The sequence below is a fragment of the Mauremys reevesii genome, linkage group 3 (genome assembly GCF_016161935.1).
Source record: "Mauremys reevesii isolate NIE-2019 linkage group 3, ASM1616193v1, whole genome shotgun sequence".
NCBI lineage: Eukaryota > Metazoa > Chordata > Testudines > Geoemydidae > Mauremys > Mauremys reevesii.
This window is the reverse complement of record NC_052625.1, coordinates 45,350,241-45,366,199: the sequence shown is the minus strand read 5'-3', so window position 1 is coordinate 45,366,199 and position 15,959 is coordinate 45,350,241. Positions and strand designations below refer to the sequence as shown.

Here is a 15,959-nt window from a genome sequence, read left to right as displayed (position 1 = left end):
TCTGTAGTCACTGCATGCAGTGACACCTAGCTATTACCTAGGCATGAAACAATTTTGTTAAGGAAATCTTGAAACGAGCAAGGCTTAGCTTTGCAAGCGAATGGACAGTGTGCCAATACTTGGGCCAACACATGAAAATTAACGAGTGCTCAGCACCTTGCAGGACTGAGCTTGGCATAAAGATTGCAGGATTGGGGCTACTACTTCTTAAACCTAAAACTAGCATAAACCACATCACGTAAAATCTGTAACCCCAGTGGTATTACACACAAGAGCCAACATAAGTTCATCTGCCCTGGTTACTTTACTTACATCTGTTTACTTACCCCTAAAATAGGCCTTAATGAAATTATTAGAGTCATTCCTTTTATTGAAATGGTAGCAGGAACGTCTGTTCCTTTGTCTCTTGTCTAATACATAAATGGCATGATTTGATTCTTGCAATCCTTAATTTCTGGCTGCAGTAAACTGTTAGAGCAACATGTTTCCAAAATACATGTTTCCAGCCACTGGAAGGAAGCCTATTTTGCTATTATCTTTATCATTAATTTGCAATAATCATCCAGAAACTCAGACCGGCAGGAAGGATAAAAATATAGAGACAAGCCTTAAATAGCTTGTTGACAGATAGCACTGGAAATATATTTAACATCAATTTTTGCTACAGTGACCACCTGCTTCCATATGGCATCATATTGCTTAAGCTGGTATGGTACAGAACATGTACTGAAGGGCAAATCTTGCCCCATGCTCCACAGGAACCAATGTAGAACTGAACACTGCACTGGGCAGAGGGGAAAGAGGATTCGGGGAGCCTGAACTCTAAAAAGCATTTACTCAGACAACAGTGTTGGTGACTCCTTCTCTATCTGGATTCACCCGCCCACCATTGTCCCCTGAGGGAGCAGAAGCACTGGAGTTTGGTAGGCTCTGCAGTAGCAATCATGGAGTGGCTCTGCTGCTACAGTACTCTGGAATCCGGGGAAGAGAATTGTTTCTTCCCAGTCCCAGAGAAGCCCCCTATGCCAAGTCTGGCAACACAGGCTTGGCGTGGGGTAGAGGAGAATTTTAATTCGTGTAGGCAGAGAACCAGGTTCTTCTTTGAGCACAGCTGACCTATGTTCAGGGCTGTACATATCTATAGTGCTATATAAGTAGTAGTATTTATTGGCTCAGTTGTAGAGATGGGTGAAAGCAACAATGGTTTTGCAGGATAGGGTTTTACCAGAGCTGGTTTGGATTCAGGTCTCACTTTACCCAAGCCCTCAAAGATCAGCGGGAAGGTGAGCAGCACGGTTCAGCTAGACAGCTATGGTTTTGGCCCACCTGTAAATTTGTTCCATACCTAAGTAGAGCAGTTATCAACTGAATTGTAAGTGTAGTATTAACAATGTTGATTATCTATGTAACTGGCCATTTTGTTGACCCATTTTGAACATAAAAGTGGCGATACTGGGCTGGAATCCTGTCTCTGGCAGTGGCTGGTATCAGATACTTTAGAGGGAATGAACAGAACAGGGCAATTTCAAGTGATCCTCCTCTGTTGTCGAATTCCAGCTTCTGACATTTGAAGGTTTATGGAAATCCAGAGGATAGGGCTGTGTCCCTGCCAAACTTGGCTAATAGCAAGTTGATGGAGGATAGGTCCATTAATTATTGAATACTTTTTTGAACCCAGTTACACTTCTGGCTTTCACATCCCCTGCCAATGAGTTCACAAGGTGATTGTGAAGAAGTACTTCAGTTTGTTTTACACCTGTTGCCTGTTAATTTCACTGGGGGACCTCTAGTTCTTGTGTTATATGATGAAGGGGTAAGTAATACTTCCCTATGAAGAAAATGAATAGCATTCATAATTTTACAAATCTCTATCAGATCCCACCTTAGTTGTCTCTTTTCTAAGATGAACAGTCCCAGTCTTTCTAAGCTCTCCTCATATGGAAACTCTTCCATACCCATAATCACTTTTGTTGCCCTTCTCTGCATCTTTTCGAATTCTAATATCTTTTTTTGAGATGGGGTGACCAGAACTGCATGCAGTACTTAAGGTGTGGGTGTACCATGGATTTATACAGTGGAATTATGATATTTTCTGGTTTATTATCTATCCCTTTCCTAATGGTTCCTAACACTGTTAGCTTTTTAGACTACTGCAGAGCATTGAGCAGATGTTTTCAGAGAACTATCCATGATGATGCCAAGATTTCTTTCTTGAGTGGTAACAGCTAATTTAGATTCCATCATTTTGTATACATAATTGGAATTATGTTTTCAACATTGAATTTCATCTGCCATTTTGTCACCCAGTTTTGTGAGATCTTTGTAACTTTTCAGTCAGCTTTGGACTTACCTATCTTGAGTAATTTTGTATCCTCTGCAAACTTTGCCACCTCACTGTTCACTCCTTATTCCAGATCAGTTATGAATATGTTGAACAGCACCATCCCAGTACAGAACTTTGGGGGACCCCACTGTTTGTTTCTTTCAATTGTGAAAACTGACCACTTATTCCTACCTTTTTGTTTCCTGTCTTTTTTTTTTAACCAGTTCTGTATTCATGACAGGACCTTCCCTCTTATTCCATTAATCCTTACTTTGCTTAAGAGCCTTTGGTGCGGAACTTTGTCAAAGGCTCTCTGAAATAACCAATGTCAAAATATTCACAACAAATCCTCCTTTTGAATGCACATAGGTGATTCCCACTGGGAATGACATGCATGGACATCTGAGAGCAGTATTTTATTCTAATTGCTGTTGGACTTATTGTAATGGCACATGCCATTACAGTGCCATACTATTTGTTTCTTTGTAACATCACGCTGTCCATACCGTTACTAGGGCCCTCTTCATAAGGCTCTGTAATAGGCTTAGCTATTCCTTCCCGGCAATGATGAGGAAGAGTTAGAAGCCTGTGATTTGTCTGATTCCTCCTATACTAACCTTAAATGTCATGCACATAAACCTACGACTCCTTCTGGAAACAGATAACTTACTGTGCATAAAAACATAAGAATGGCTGTACTGGGTGAGACCAATGGTCCATCTAGCCCAGTATCCTGTCTTCCGACAGTGGCTAATGCCAGGTGCCCCTGAGGGAATGAACAGAACAGGTAATCCTAGAATATCAGGCTTGGAAGGGACCTCAGGAGGTCATCTAGTCCAACCCCCTGCTCAAAGCAGGACCAATCCCCAACTAATCATCCTAGCCAGGGCTTTGTCAAGCCTGATCTTAAAAACTTCTAAGGAAGGTGATTTCACCACCTCCTTAGGTAACCCATTCCAGTGCTTCACCACCCTCCTAGTGAAAAAGTTTTTTTCCTAATATCCAACCTAAAGCTCCCCCACTGCAACTTGAGACCATTACTCCTTGTTCTGTCATCTGCTACCACTGAGAACAGTCTAGAGCCATCCTCTTTGGAACCCCCTTTCAGGTAGTTGAAAGCAGCTATCAAATCCCCCCTCATTCTTCTCTTCTGCAGACTAAACAATCCTAGTTCCCTCAGACTCTCCTCATAAGTCACGTGCTCCAGCCCACTAATCATTTTTGTTGCCCTCCGCTGGACTCTTTCCAATTTTACCACATCCTTCTTGTAGTGTGGGGCCCAAAACTGGACACAGTACTCCAGATGAGGCCTCACCATGCAGAATAGAGGGGAATGATCACGTCCCTCGATCTGCTCCAGCCCAAAATGCCATTGGCCTTCGTGGCAACAAGGGCACACTGTTGACTCAGATCCAGCTTCTTGTCCACTGTAATTTTCTGCAGAATTGCTGCCTAGCTATTTGGTCTCTAGTCTGTAGCAGTGCGTGGGGTCTTCCTCTTGCACCAGAGAATGCAGGTAATTCAGGGAGAGATTTTTGTAATGACTTTTGTTTACCATAATAGCTTAATTTCAGCTCTTTAGCTGATATGACTTGCATTGGAACTTTTGTTGACTAACACACCACTTATTTATTATTTGGCATATGAAGTCCTGTCAAGCCAAGCCACAGCATTCTTATCAACGATGTTCAAGGCACAAAGACCATATGTGTAATGGTTTGTGGCTGCCCACATTGACATCGTGTCTGTCTCTAAATGCCACTGAAGTTCCGCTGCAGCACAAATTCCATGTCTGGTATGAAACTGGTTCAGAAGGCTCCATTGCCTTCACAGTAAATCAAACCTGGATTGATGTTGAGTGGGGTTCGAGATGAGATAATTGTCACTTTCTCTGCAGACCATTACGCTCACCACACATCCTTTACCATAAATCCCTTACCCAGTAAATTTATCCACAACAGGTGGTATGAGGGCAGATGTCCATATGGTGGATTAAACAAGTCTTGAATTAACAGTAGATGTGTCATATTGCACAACTTCATCATGAACTTTGCTACACTTTCCTTTCTGTGAACACTAGGTGGAGCAATATTGCAGAGAACCAGTAACCATGGTAGAGGAGGAGATTTAAGTGTGCCTGAAAATAATACACAGGGTGCAATTAAATTGCATGGCAATCATCTTTGTGTGAGATGAGCAAGCCCATACTGGAGTGTGATACTCCATGACCAAGTAACAGAGTGCCAAGGCTGAAGTACGTAACATTTGGGCATTGATCCCCCAATGTCATTCTGGCCAGTCTTCCACGCAGGTTGTTGCACATTTCTGACTTTAGTCTCTGTCTTTGTAAGATGGTCACGATATGTGAGAGTTCTATCCAATATGACACCTAGATAAACCGGGTGTGAATTGTGCTTTATTCGCTGACCACTGAGAACTGTATTCAGATCTCTGCCTGTTTGTGCATGATGTAAGAGAAAAATACTCAACACAGTCCTACTTTCACTTGATATCAGGCGCCACTGATGACAATAATCTGCCATAACCACCATATCTGCATTCAGGGCACTCTCAAATATGTCAAAGGAGTGTGACTGAGTGCCAAAGCATATGTTGTCTACATAAACAAACTGGTGGGACCTGGTATGTGGTATATAAGTTGAATAACGTTGGAGAGAATACCTCCTTGTGGGAGGCCATTCTTCTGGCGCTTTCAAGCACTTGTTCTATCACCAATATACACACAGAAATGGTAATTTCTCAGAAACAGAGCCATTGCACATACTAACCAACTTGACATAGTTCTAGACAATTTCATCAAAAGGACTGTGTGCCAAACCGTATTGTGTGCCACAGTCAGGACAAAGAAAACTGAACCAATGCCAACACTTGATCACATGTACTATGACTGCAGTGAAAACCGGCTTCAGGGCCGTCCTTAGGATTTATGGTGCCCTAGGCAGGTTTATTAAACTGGTGCCCCTGTTAGGGTGTTAAATGACAATATAAATGGCAACACAGCACTGCTTTCATGCTTAGTTCACCCCCCAGCCTGCTGGTCCAACAGCTGCAGTAGAGGAGGAGATAGGTGGAAAACTGCAGGACCCCAAAATCCACCTCTTGGGGTGCAGAGTGGCAACAGCAGCAGCAAACTCTCAGGTCCGATCACACGCCAATGGGCACCACTGCCAGCCCAATGGACCACGGTGAAGTTAGCACAGCATCTGATCTCAGGGACGGGGCACCCATGGAACCACTGGAGCTCATCCTGCCCTGTGCAGCTCCCTCTGGATGAGATGGATCACTGGCAGCCCGGGGGAGAGAGGTGCTCCCCAGCTAGGGTGACCAGATCCAGATGTCCTGATTTTATAGGGCCAGTCCCAATATTTGGAGCTTTGTCTTATATAGGCACCAATTATACCCATCTAGGGTGACCAGAGAGCAAGTATGAAAAATCAGGACAGGTGGTGGTGGTGGGGAATAGGAGCCTATATAAGAAAAAGACCCAAAAATTAGGACGGTCCCTATAAAAGCGGGACATCTGCTCACCCTACCCCAACCCATGTCCTGATTTTTCGCACATGCTATCTGGCTATTCCCAGCCCAGCCCTGTGCGACCATTCCAATCCTGGCTGCCTACCGAGGAAGTGAGTTACTTTCACCTTCATTCCTCAGCAGGCAGCCAGCCGGCCTCCCCCCGCCCCCAGCACCTCACCCAACACAGCCCTGGGAGAGAGACAGGGCGGGTGCTCCATGGGGCAGGGGGGGAGAAGAATGGACGTTATGGGGGACAACAAAGGATACTGCCAGAGCCGCGGAGCCTGCCTCACCTCCCGCCAGGGGAAAGAGTCACACTCATAGGTGAGTTCCTTCCCCACCCCTCCTCCCTCCCCTTCCCAGAGACTTCCCAGCAGCCAATCCCCTCCCTCAGACTGTGCTGCATTCGACTCTCTCTAGGACCCAGCAGCCTGCTCTTCCGTGCTCCACTGCTTCCCATCTGTCCGGGCTCTTGGCAGAGCGGTGCCCCCAGACCTAGTGGTGCCCTAGGCTTCTGCCTATGGCTAAGGACGGCCCTGACCGGCTTCCTCTGATACCAGCATGCCTTCCATAGATGGTGAAATTCTTTGCAAAATCAGATGCTTGAGCACCTTAAAGCAGATGCTTAGAAGTGAAATTGGTCTGTAGCTAGAAGGCAAGTGTGGATCTTTCCCAGGTTTCAGCAAGGCAATGATTGTTGCTTGGTGCCAGATTCTAGGCAGTCTGGATTCACACAGAACTCTGACGAGCCATTCCTGAGCACAAGGGCCCAGATGTCTCATGAATTCATGAGACAACTGTATTGTATCCAGGAGCTGTACCCATTTTTAAATCATTCAGCCCTTTATCCAATTCCAGACTAGTGAATGGCTCGATCTTACTATCCGCTGGATTACTCCTTAGGAAACATTGCCACTCATCATGTATCTGTCATTTGACAGCTCTGTCAACAGGAGCTTTGGTGACCTTCAACAGATAACTGGCAGTCTGATTTGGAGTAACTGCTGGCCTGCTTTATCCATATGGATGTTGAGCCACACCTAGTTGACAAATTAAGCTCCAGCTCTTCTGGCTTGACCACGTAAAGTCAAGCACCACTGTCGCTTCCTCCCATCGAGCATGGTGAGTGGAATGATTCTGTAAGATGGTCCGTAATCTCCAGATCACCTGAATGCTCATACTGCCTCAGCAGGTCTGCACAATCCTCCTTCAAACATGGAATTTACACTGGTTGGAAACTGCATGGAATCATCGCACTTGCAGCTTTAAAAATGGCACAACAGAAATGACAGTTTGCTTCTTCCATGGAGATGATGTTTAATGGGCTGGTTACAATGATCCAGTCTAATTATTCTGTAAAGGAGCCCCAATCCGCTTTCCGGAAGTTCCATCTAGGCTTCAGTATGTGCCTTATCATCGGAAGACTCATTTCCACTAATGGTAGAGGGAAGAAACTCAGTCACAACATTCCCCAGTTTTTAGGAAGTGAAGCTCCTAAGGCTTTTAAATCCGTATATCAAAGAAAACATGCACAGGTGTGATGGTGTTAGCTCCCTAACACCACCATCCTGTTAGCCACCCAAGCAATCTCCTCCTGGAAATACTTGCTTTGCCTTGCAGATTAACAATAGGTGGACCCCAGTCCACAAGTTTGTTTCAAGCATTCCACTCTAGTGCCCAGACCCTTATCCACTGAATACCCACAGAAATACCAGGCCTGCTGTCCCCAAGAGAACAGCATGCACACCAGCTTGTATGATTGCACTTAGGATCAGCTCCTTGTTTAATACCATAACACTTATTTTTATTTTTGCATAAATATATCTATTACCAAAGATTTTGAGAGAGTGTGTGCGAATAATGGAAATAAGAGGTTACATATAAAATCATAACATGCTTTCTAAAAACTAAGATTAACAGGCTAACCTGCTGTCTAAAGCAGCTTACTCCCAAAGTCCTCTGCAGTGTTTCAAACAAGACTGGTTGTGATCTCATTTTTCATGATTTTTAAACATGCTGCTATTTGCTTCCTAGGTGCTGGATGGAGTGCAGGCAGGGGTGTTGTCTTTATTCCCCAAATATAGTCCAGCAAACCTTTCGAAGTGTATCTTGAGACAATGTTCTCTTCCACTACTGTCCCCATACCTGCTGGCTGAAATTCTCCCAATCATTTGTCTGCATTTAGCTTAGATGGGTGATGCGAGACCCATTTGTAAATGAGACAATACTTCTCTTACATGTCAAAAGAGAGACAGGTGAATAAACATGTCTTGGCTAACCGCTTTTCTGCCAGATGGCTCTGCTTTGATATAGACTTTAGAAAAAATTTTCTAGTAATAAAAAGTGAAGATGTAAGTTTCCAATGATGTTTCTAATGCTATAAAATTCAGAGACAATAACTGATATCTGTCATGTCCTGTTCCTTGGTTTCTTTCCTTTTTAAATAAGTGAAAAGTTTAGTCTGAATTCTAATCCCACCTAATAATGCAGAAATGTCTGTCTTCCAATGTCGTCTTTGTTAGTGCCTATGGATTTTAATGTTTTGAATAAAAACTGGATTTACAATATATGAAAAATATAATGGATTAGCACAAATCAAAATAAGGTTGGAACCAGTTGAAAATAATTACACTTCACTCTGCACTTTGCTAGGTTTCTTCATTAGTAAAGGCAACTGAAATTCTAATTTAGCATACTTGCCAAAGCCATTATGCCTACTGTGCATGCAATTCATACTCCTGTGCCATGGGCTAGTGAAGGATTTGCCAAAGTCTATAGTCAGACCCTCACTAGTTTCTTGTCAGTGAGTGGAAAAACCTTCTCACCTTTCTGGATGTTGGGGAAGTGAAGTGCATGCATATGTCTTCTAGTGACATTGGTCCCTAGGACTCAATTGTTATGTATGGCAGATGGGCTGGATGGAGTCTGACTCCATGCTTTTGGCGAAGTAGAGGATGGGCAACCAGACAAGAATGTGTAGCCTCTCTCTTTTCCTCTCTCCAGGGGTAAAGATGCCCAACTCCTTGTTGGGATTTTTCCATCTGTTTCTACAGAGCCTTTCTGGGCCAAAGAACTACTGAAGGTTCTGCACTTCTGGGACTGCTGGCTTTGGGATTTGGTCTGTAATGAGTAAATTGTATTGTATTTTGAATCTGCTGCTGAGTTACATTTTAAATCGGCAAACCTGTAGGAGAAACAAATACGTACTTTAATAACTAAATACAAGATGTATGGGCTTATCTTGCATCTCATTCTATTATTTTTGTACTTAAGACAAAAATACAATAACATGTCCAACTTAAATACATTACTGCAGGATGCTAATATACCAAGGATATTGAATATGATGGTCATCCTGACAAAATGGGCCAACGGAACAAATAACAAAATACATAAATTAGTTGAAATGATTTGATGTGATTATTCTGCCCTGAATTTCTAGGGAAAATAATTATCAGTATAATTTCCTTCTCAGAAATCCCAAGCAGCCAAATAAAGGAACAAAAGGTTGCTATTGGAATCATAAACAGATAACTTTGACTTTTACCATCTACAGTAAATACTACATCAATTTATTTTAAACAGTGTTTTAACACAAACAGAAGGGGCAGTTTCCTGTGAACGTGTATAATACAAATGAACAACACTTGAGCTTTACAAAGGTAAGCTTATACAATACTACTGTCTATACAGGGGTGGGCAAACTTTTTGGCCCTAGGACCACATCAGGTACAGAAGTTATATGGAGGGCTGGGTAGGGAAGGCTGGGGGAGGCTATGCCTCCCCAAACAGTGAGGCATGGCCTGGCCTCTGCCCCCTATCCAGCCCCCTGGAACCTCCACTACCATCCAACCCCTGCCCACTACCCTGACTGCCCCCTGGGACTCCCGCATCCTATCCAAATACCCCTGCTCTCTGCCCCCTGACCATCTACCCGGGATGCCCATCCCCTATCCAATCCCCCCTGCTCCCCACCCCCTGACCATCTCTGGGACCCCCACCCCCATCCAATCTCCCTCACTCTCCCCAGCCCAGGTTATCTGTCGGGTGCGGGAGAGGGGGGCTCAGTCCTTTCCCTGTGCATTTCCCCTGCTCATTTGGCTGCTCTCCCTGGCAGTCAGGCAGGGTTTGCTCCCTGTCTGGGTTTGGCTGCTGGGGACAGGAGCCAAGCATGCTGGAGGTGGAGGGGGGGGGCCTGGCTTGCTCTGCCCATACCTGGCAGCAGGGCCCAGGCCCCCTGACTGCGCCGCCCTGGAGCACCAGGTCTGGCAGCTCTATAGCCATGCCGCCCAGCCGGAGCTGCAGCCGCACTGCCCAGGTGCTGGGGGAACTGTGACAGGGAGGGAGGCAGGCAGAAGGGGAGGGGCCAGGAGCTAGCCTTTGCCCTGCTCACCACGCTGCCGCGTAGTTGGGCTGGCACCTCTGCAAGCCTTTCCTGACACCGCTCTCTGGCAGGAGCTCGGGGGCCAGAGGGAAGGGTCCTGCGGGCCGGATGTGGTCTGCGAGCCGTAGCTTGCCCCCCCTCTGGTCTATAATATACTTGTTCTGTGGACAAACTTCCATCATCTGGCACTGATAATTTTATAAAGAAAAGGCAGAATATTTAATGTAGGCTTGCTACTCTGCCTTCCTAGTGGAAAGGCAAAATCCATCAAGTGGAGTTCTGAAAAGCTCATTTAAACAAAGAAATGCTGAATGATGGGTCACATTCAAAATCTGTTTCTGAGCTGCTACAAGTTGCAGTACTGTAACTGTAGTCAGAGGAATTCCTCTGAATCTGCACCACTGTTGTGAAGATCACATTCTAGCCTATAGTACTATTGAATCCTGTCATCTCAGGTGAATTTTCCTTTTCTTCATGTGCCTTCTCCTATGATGGCACAAGTTCTAAAAGAATTGAATGAAGAGTCAAGCGCATCAGAAGGTCTACCCACAGGGACTGCATTCTATACGGTCTGTTGATCAAACATAGTTAAGGTTAAGATTTTGTCACGGTTATTTTTAGTAAAAAGACAGGGACCGGTCAGAGATAATAAAAATTCATAGATGTCTGTGACCAGTCCCTGTCTTTTACTAAATATAACGGTGACAAAACGGGGTTGACGGGGATAAGAGCCCGAGAACTGCTGCAGGAGGTGAGGGGGGTTTCAGCTCGAAGCTCTAAGGCCCCCTCGCCACCGGCGCTGAAGCGGAAAATGTCAGATCTCTGACAGTCTCCGTAGCTTCTGTGACACAATCTTAGGCCTACGCATAATGAACATGAGCACCAAGGGAAAGATAGGTAGATGCTTCAGAAATTTCTTCTGCAGGCAACCTTCAAAGTGACTAATAGAAGCTGCTTCCACTGCTCATCATTGTCTTTGAATGAATAAAGAGCATTGTGAGGGGGTCTCTAGTACACACACAGCATGGGTGGAATGGAGTTGCGTAGTGGCTTCCACATCAGCTTTCACTTTACACAGAGTGCATGTTTAGGGCCATCATCTCTCATAAGTTGTTAGTTTTCTGGTGTCATTCACATCATCTGTTCCACTGGAGTCCAGTTCCCGCACTGTGCGTGTGAACACACTGCATACAGCTCTAACATTTAACAGTGGGAAAAACAGTAGTTCAAATATTACATGGAGTAATATTTGCAAAGCTTTCTTATGGTGTTAACTTGACAGACCCCACTGGGAGTTCCAGTCCCTGCGCTGTCATCCTGTTGCTTTACCAGTATGATTGAAGGAGGCCTGTGTTCTAATCTCCAGAGGGCCATCTGGGTTTTATGTACCAAAGGTCTACAATGAGATGTTTGTTTAAAAAAAACCTAAAATTTGATCTGTAGCTTTCTCTGAAACTTGCACACAAGATTTCCTCACAAGTGTCCCTCATTTGAAGGAAATCACTCAATTTAATCCTACAGTTACCAACATGCCACCAGGGCCGGCTCCAGCTTTTCTGCCGCCCCAGGCGGCGGGAGGGGAGCCAATTGGTGGCACTTCGGTGGCAGGTCCTTCACTCCCTCTCTTCCTCTTTGGTGGTGCAATTGAGCTGCCGCCAAAGTGCCACTGATCGACCTTTTTTTTTTTTTTTTTTTTTAATCGAAGGTGCCGCCGCGATACCAGATGGAGTGCTGCCCCTTTGTATTGGCCACCCTAAGCACCTGCTTCTTTCGCTGGTGCCTGGAGCCGGCCCTGCATGCCACACAAACTTGGCATGCCCTCCCTTTTAGTGTTAAAAACTACTTGCATCAGGAATAAGGAACCATGAAAGAGAGTTATTTACATGAAATCCTAAATCACTTGTTTGTTTTTTTTACTGCATGAATAATTGTTGTATTCCTCATGTTGGGTGTTTGATTACGTTGCCTGGAAGGTCGAGGTATGTACTGTAACAGCACCACTATTTTATGGGAAATCTGGGTATTCAGGAATTGTTATGGATGTCTAGCTTTGTCTACTAGCAAAATCAAGATATCTTTCCTTAGAATGGAAATAAATGATTTGATAAAAGTTACAGAGTTAGTCACTACATGGCTTATAGCCTCTGAGTACCCCTCAGATGGCACAAAGAGGCCATAATTCTCTGCTGGGCATTTGCAGCTGGGCTTTGTTGGAAGGAAACTTCCTGTTTTGTGCACTTGCACTGTAGCCAGTCCCTGCGGCTCTGCCCTCTCCTTACAGCATAGGTGGGAGACACAATCTGGCAGGACAGTGTGTGCTCTGCCACAGTAGTCCTGAACTTGCTTAGGATCTTTAAGAGCCTAAGCCAGTTGTGTAACTTAAAGAAATATTGTGCTTTATAACTAAATGCTTTATCTGGTCTTGACATTGGTCAATAGCAATGAACTGGTAAATGCAGTCACAATGACTTCAAAAAGGTGTGCCAGACCCCTGTTAAAACACAAGATGACTTGTTATAAGAGATGAGCCTAAGAATAAAGCTTTGAAAATAGCAAAACTCTTGAAGATCGTTTGTAATCTGACACTGAAAAAATAACTGTTCCTTCACTGTTCTAATGACAAGATTCTAGTGGCATGAGACCTCTCTGCTAGCCAGTGTGAAAGGTCTTCCATAACTGTCATTAACAGCTGTGATTGTTTTTACCCAGCATTCTCACTTGTTACAGGAGCGATTCAATATGAATGTCTTTGAGCTACAGTAGTGGAAAATAGTAGAGCTTGGGAAAGAGACAATGGGCATGGGTTTTGATCTCACACTGATATATAGATTTCTATTGATCAGTCTAATCAGTTGATTGATATAAATGAATATAATTGATTCACATTATCTGATTTAGAAGTCTGGAATTTTGCCACTGACTTTATGCAGAGCAGGACTTGACTCATGGGCTGAATCTCTCAGGAATACGTACTGTACTGAAAATTCTAGTTCTGCATAGGTAAATAAGTGGAGTACAATTTCACTTACTATGACAGTTGGATATTAATGTTTACAATAATTAGATATGAAGTTACTGGGGTTTCACTGATTAAAATGGGGCAAAATCTGATTCACTGGACATTGCAGGAAGAGCCACAAGACACTGGTGCATGTTCTCTGTGTAATGCAACAGGATGTAAGTGACAGTGAAAAGTATGCAACATGACCCTTCGTTAGGTCTTGAATGTTTAGAAGAGCTAAAGGAATTTTAAAATAATAACAATGTAGAGTTCAAGTATCAGTTGTCCATGAGTCGATTTTACACATCTGCAAAACAACGTAGGTAAAACATATGTAAGCAGAGTCAAGATGAGCTCTACCCTGACATCTGGTGGTGAATTATGGGGAGTGTGGAAAGGAATTTCAGGTATTTGCATTTGCACATCCACCCCGCCTAGCATAGCCCACGGCAGCCTGGGGTGGTTACTTTGACAGCTCTGGGATCCCCAATTTCTTTGTTATTGGGGCAGGAGGAATAAAGTGTTTGTCACCCTGATTATGTGAATGACGAACTATGAAACTGCTTTATGACAGCGAGTCTCACCATCAACTAAGTAGCACTCGCTAGCCAAGGGACATGGGTGCCAAAACCCAGTGAATTGAGAGAGGTTGGGGACAGGTATGCACACCTGATGGTATGGGCCACTTTTGAGGGCCTGGCACACCAATTGCACCTCCTCTCTCTCTCTCTGTCCACTGTTGAATAGCAGAATCAATTTTGATTCTATTAGGAGTTTAGCTAGAAGCTGCTGAGCTGAATTCACTTTGGGCCAATGGTGCACCAGCACTGGGGCTCCCCTACTGTAAGCTGAGAACACTAAGAGCTGAAATCACTGAAAGAGCTAAAATTACTGAGCTGAGATCACTGAGTGCAGTGTTAACTAGTGGGGGAGCCCGAAGCTATATTGCTAAGCGGCTGGCAAAGCAGTTGCTGGATGGTCGGAGTGGCAAGCGCAGCAGAGTGGAGCTGAGCAGTTTGTGGGGACAGCTGGAGGAGTGGAGCAGCTGGTGGAGCGAAGCAGCGTGTGGGACGGTTGGAGCGACCTATGGAACAGCAACTGGAGCAGAGCGGAGCAGTTTGCGGGGATGGCTGGAGGAGCAGAGCAGAGCCGTTCATGGTGAAGGCTGCAGCAGATCTCCACGGAGAGGTGGGGCAGTCGGCCTCGGCCCATGTAAGGTGCCCCTTTACACCCTGTGTGCCCCCCCCATTTCCACCCCAGGCTGGGGGGGTAAAACTCTGCAGATGAACTTTGAACTCTGGGGTGGCACTGACCAGGGACAGAGACTTTTGGGGTTGTGAGACTTTGGGGTGATTTGAACTTAAGACCCTGAGAGGAAAAGGACACTGCCAAACGTACTTGGAGGTGGATCTTTTGCTCATGGTTTGTGTTATAATCTTGTTTGTGGTGTTTCCCCAACGTAATGCTGCATTGTTTCCCTCCTTTATTAAAAGTATTTTGCTACACTCAGACTCTGTGCTTGCGAGAGGGGAAGTATTGCCTCCTAGAGGTGCCCGGGGGTGGTATGTAATTGTCCCACATCACTGGGTGGGGGCTTGAGCCAGTTTTGTATTGCATTATCGAAATGGAACCCCTGGATACTGAACCTGGCCCTTGTTGCTGCCAACTAGAGGGGCAGAAGGGTTACACATAATTAGGCTTGGCAGAATTTGATTTTTTTAATTTCCTTATAAAATTGACAGATAACAACATCAATATTTAATTTTAAGCATTTTTAACTTTTTCTTATCTATTTTTAAATTTTTAGAGTTGTGGGAAAGAAAGGGAGGTGGAGGATCCAGACAATAAACAAAACACACAAATTAAAACACACGTTGTCAACATCACATCAAAATATACAAAGTAAGTAGCTTAAATCAAACAAAGTTCTCAAGCAACATTTTTCTTACATTGTGTGAGTGTAAATTCTGATTTTATTGATGTAATTTTTTTTTGTCAGCTTGTGTGGTGAAAGCAACATTGATCGGATTGGGGGGGGGGAATTTAATCCTTCCAAGCCTAAACATAACATTTTGTTCCCTTAAAATTTAAAATTTTAGTCCTAATCTGGGAAATCTGTCATTTTGGGGATCTCCTTTTATGCAAGGCAAAGAATCTAGTCACTTTGCTCTCCTAGCCTTAGAAAGAAGACAGGCCACTTCCAAAGATGAGAGATTCACTGGAAATCTTGCAAGGTACCTAGGACTTTAACAAGAGGTGTGGCTGCTCCTCTCAGCAGCCTAATTCATCTACATCCATGTCAATAAAACAATAAACCAGGGGTTCTCAACTTTTTTCTTTCTGACCCCCCCTCTCCTCCCCACATGCTATTAAAACTCTGTGGCCCACCTGTGCCATAACAACTGTTTTTGTTTGGTTGGTTTTTTGCATAGCAAAGCCAGAGCCGGCATTAGGGGGTAACAAGCAGGGCAGTTGCACGGGGTCCCTGCAAACCTACATTGCTCAGGCTTTGGCTTCATCCCCGGGTGGCAGGGCTCAGAGCCGCGGGCTTCCACCTCATGTGGTGGGGCTTTGGCTTTCTGCCCTGGGCTCTAACACTGGCCCTGCTTGGCGGACCCCCTGAACCACTGCAATAAATGATGGACTAGATACAGCAACTAAGAAAAGCTTCTGGATGTACCAAAGTCGTCAACAAACATATTACATAAATGGAA

The 15,959-nt window shown here is 44.6% G+C and overlaps 1 protein-coding gene across 1 annotated transcript in view; it reads left to right on the top strand.

Moving 5' to 3' along the window:
• Positions 1–15,959, top strand: part of KCNK2 (potassium two pore domain channel subfamily K member 2) — a 224,320-nt gene that overhangs the window by 2,525 nt on the left and 205,836 nt on the right. Inside the window, exon 3 of the mRNA XM_039532271.1 lies at positions 15,053–15,147. The gene's annotated coding sequence lies outside the window, so the exon portion shown is untranslated. The remainder of the gene's footprint in view (positions 1–15,052; positions 15,148–15,959) is intronic.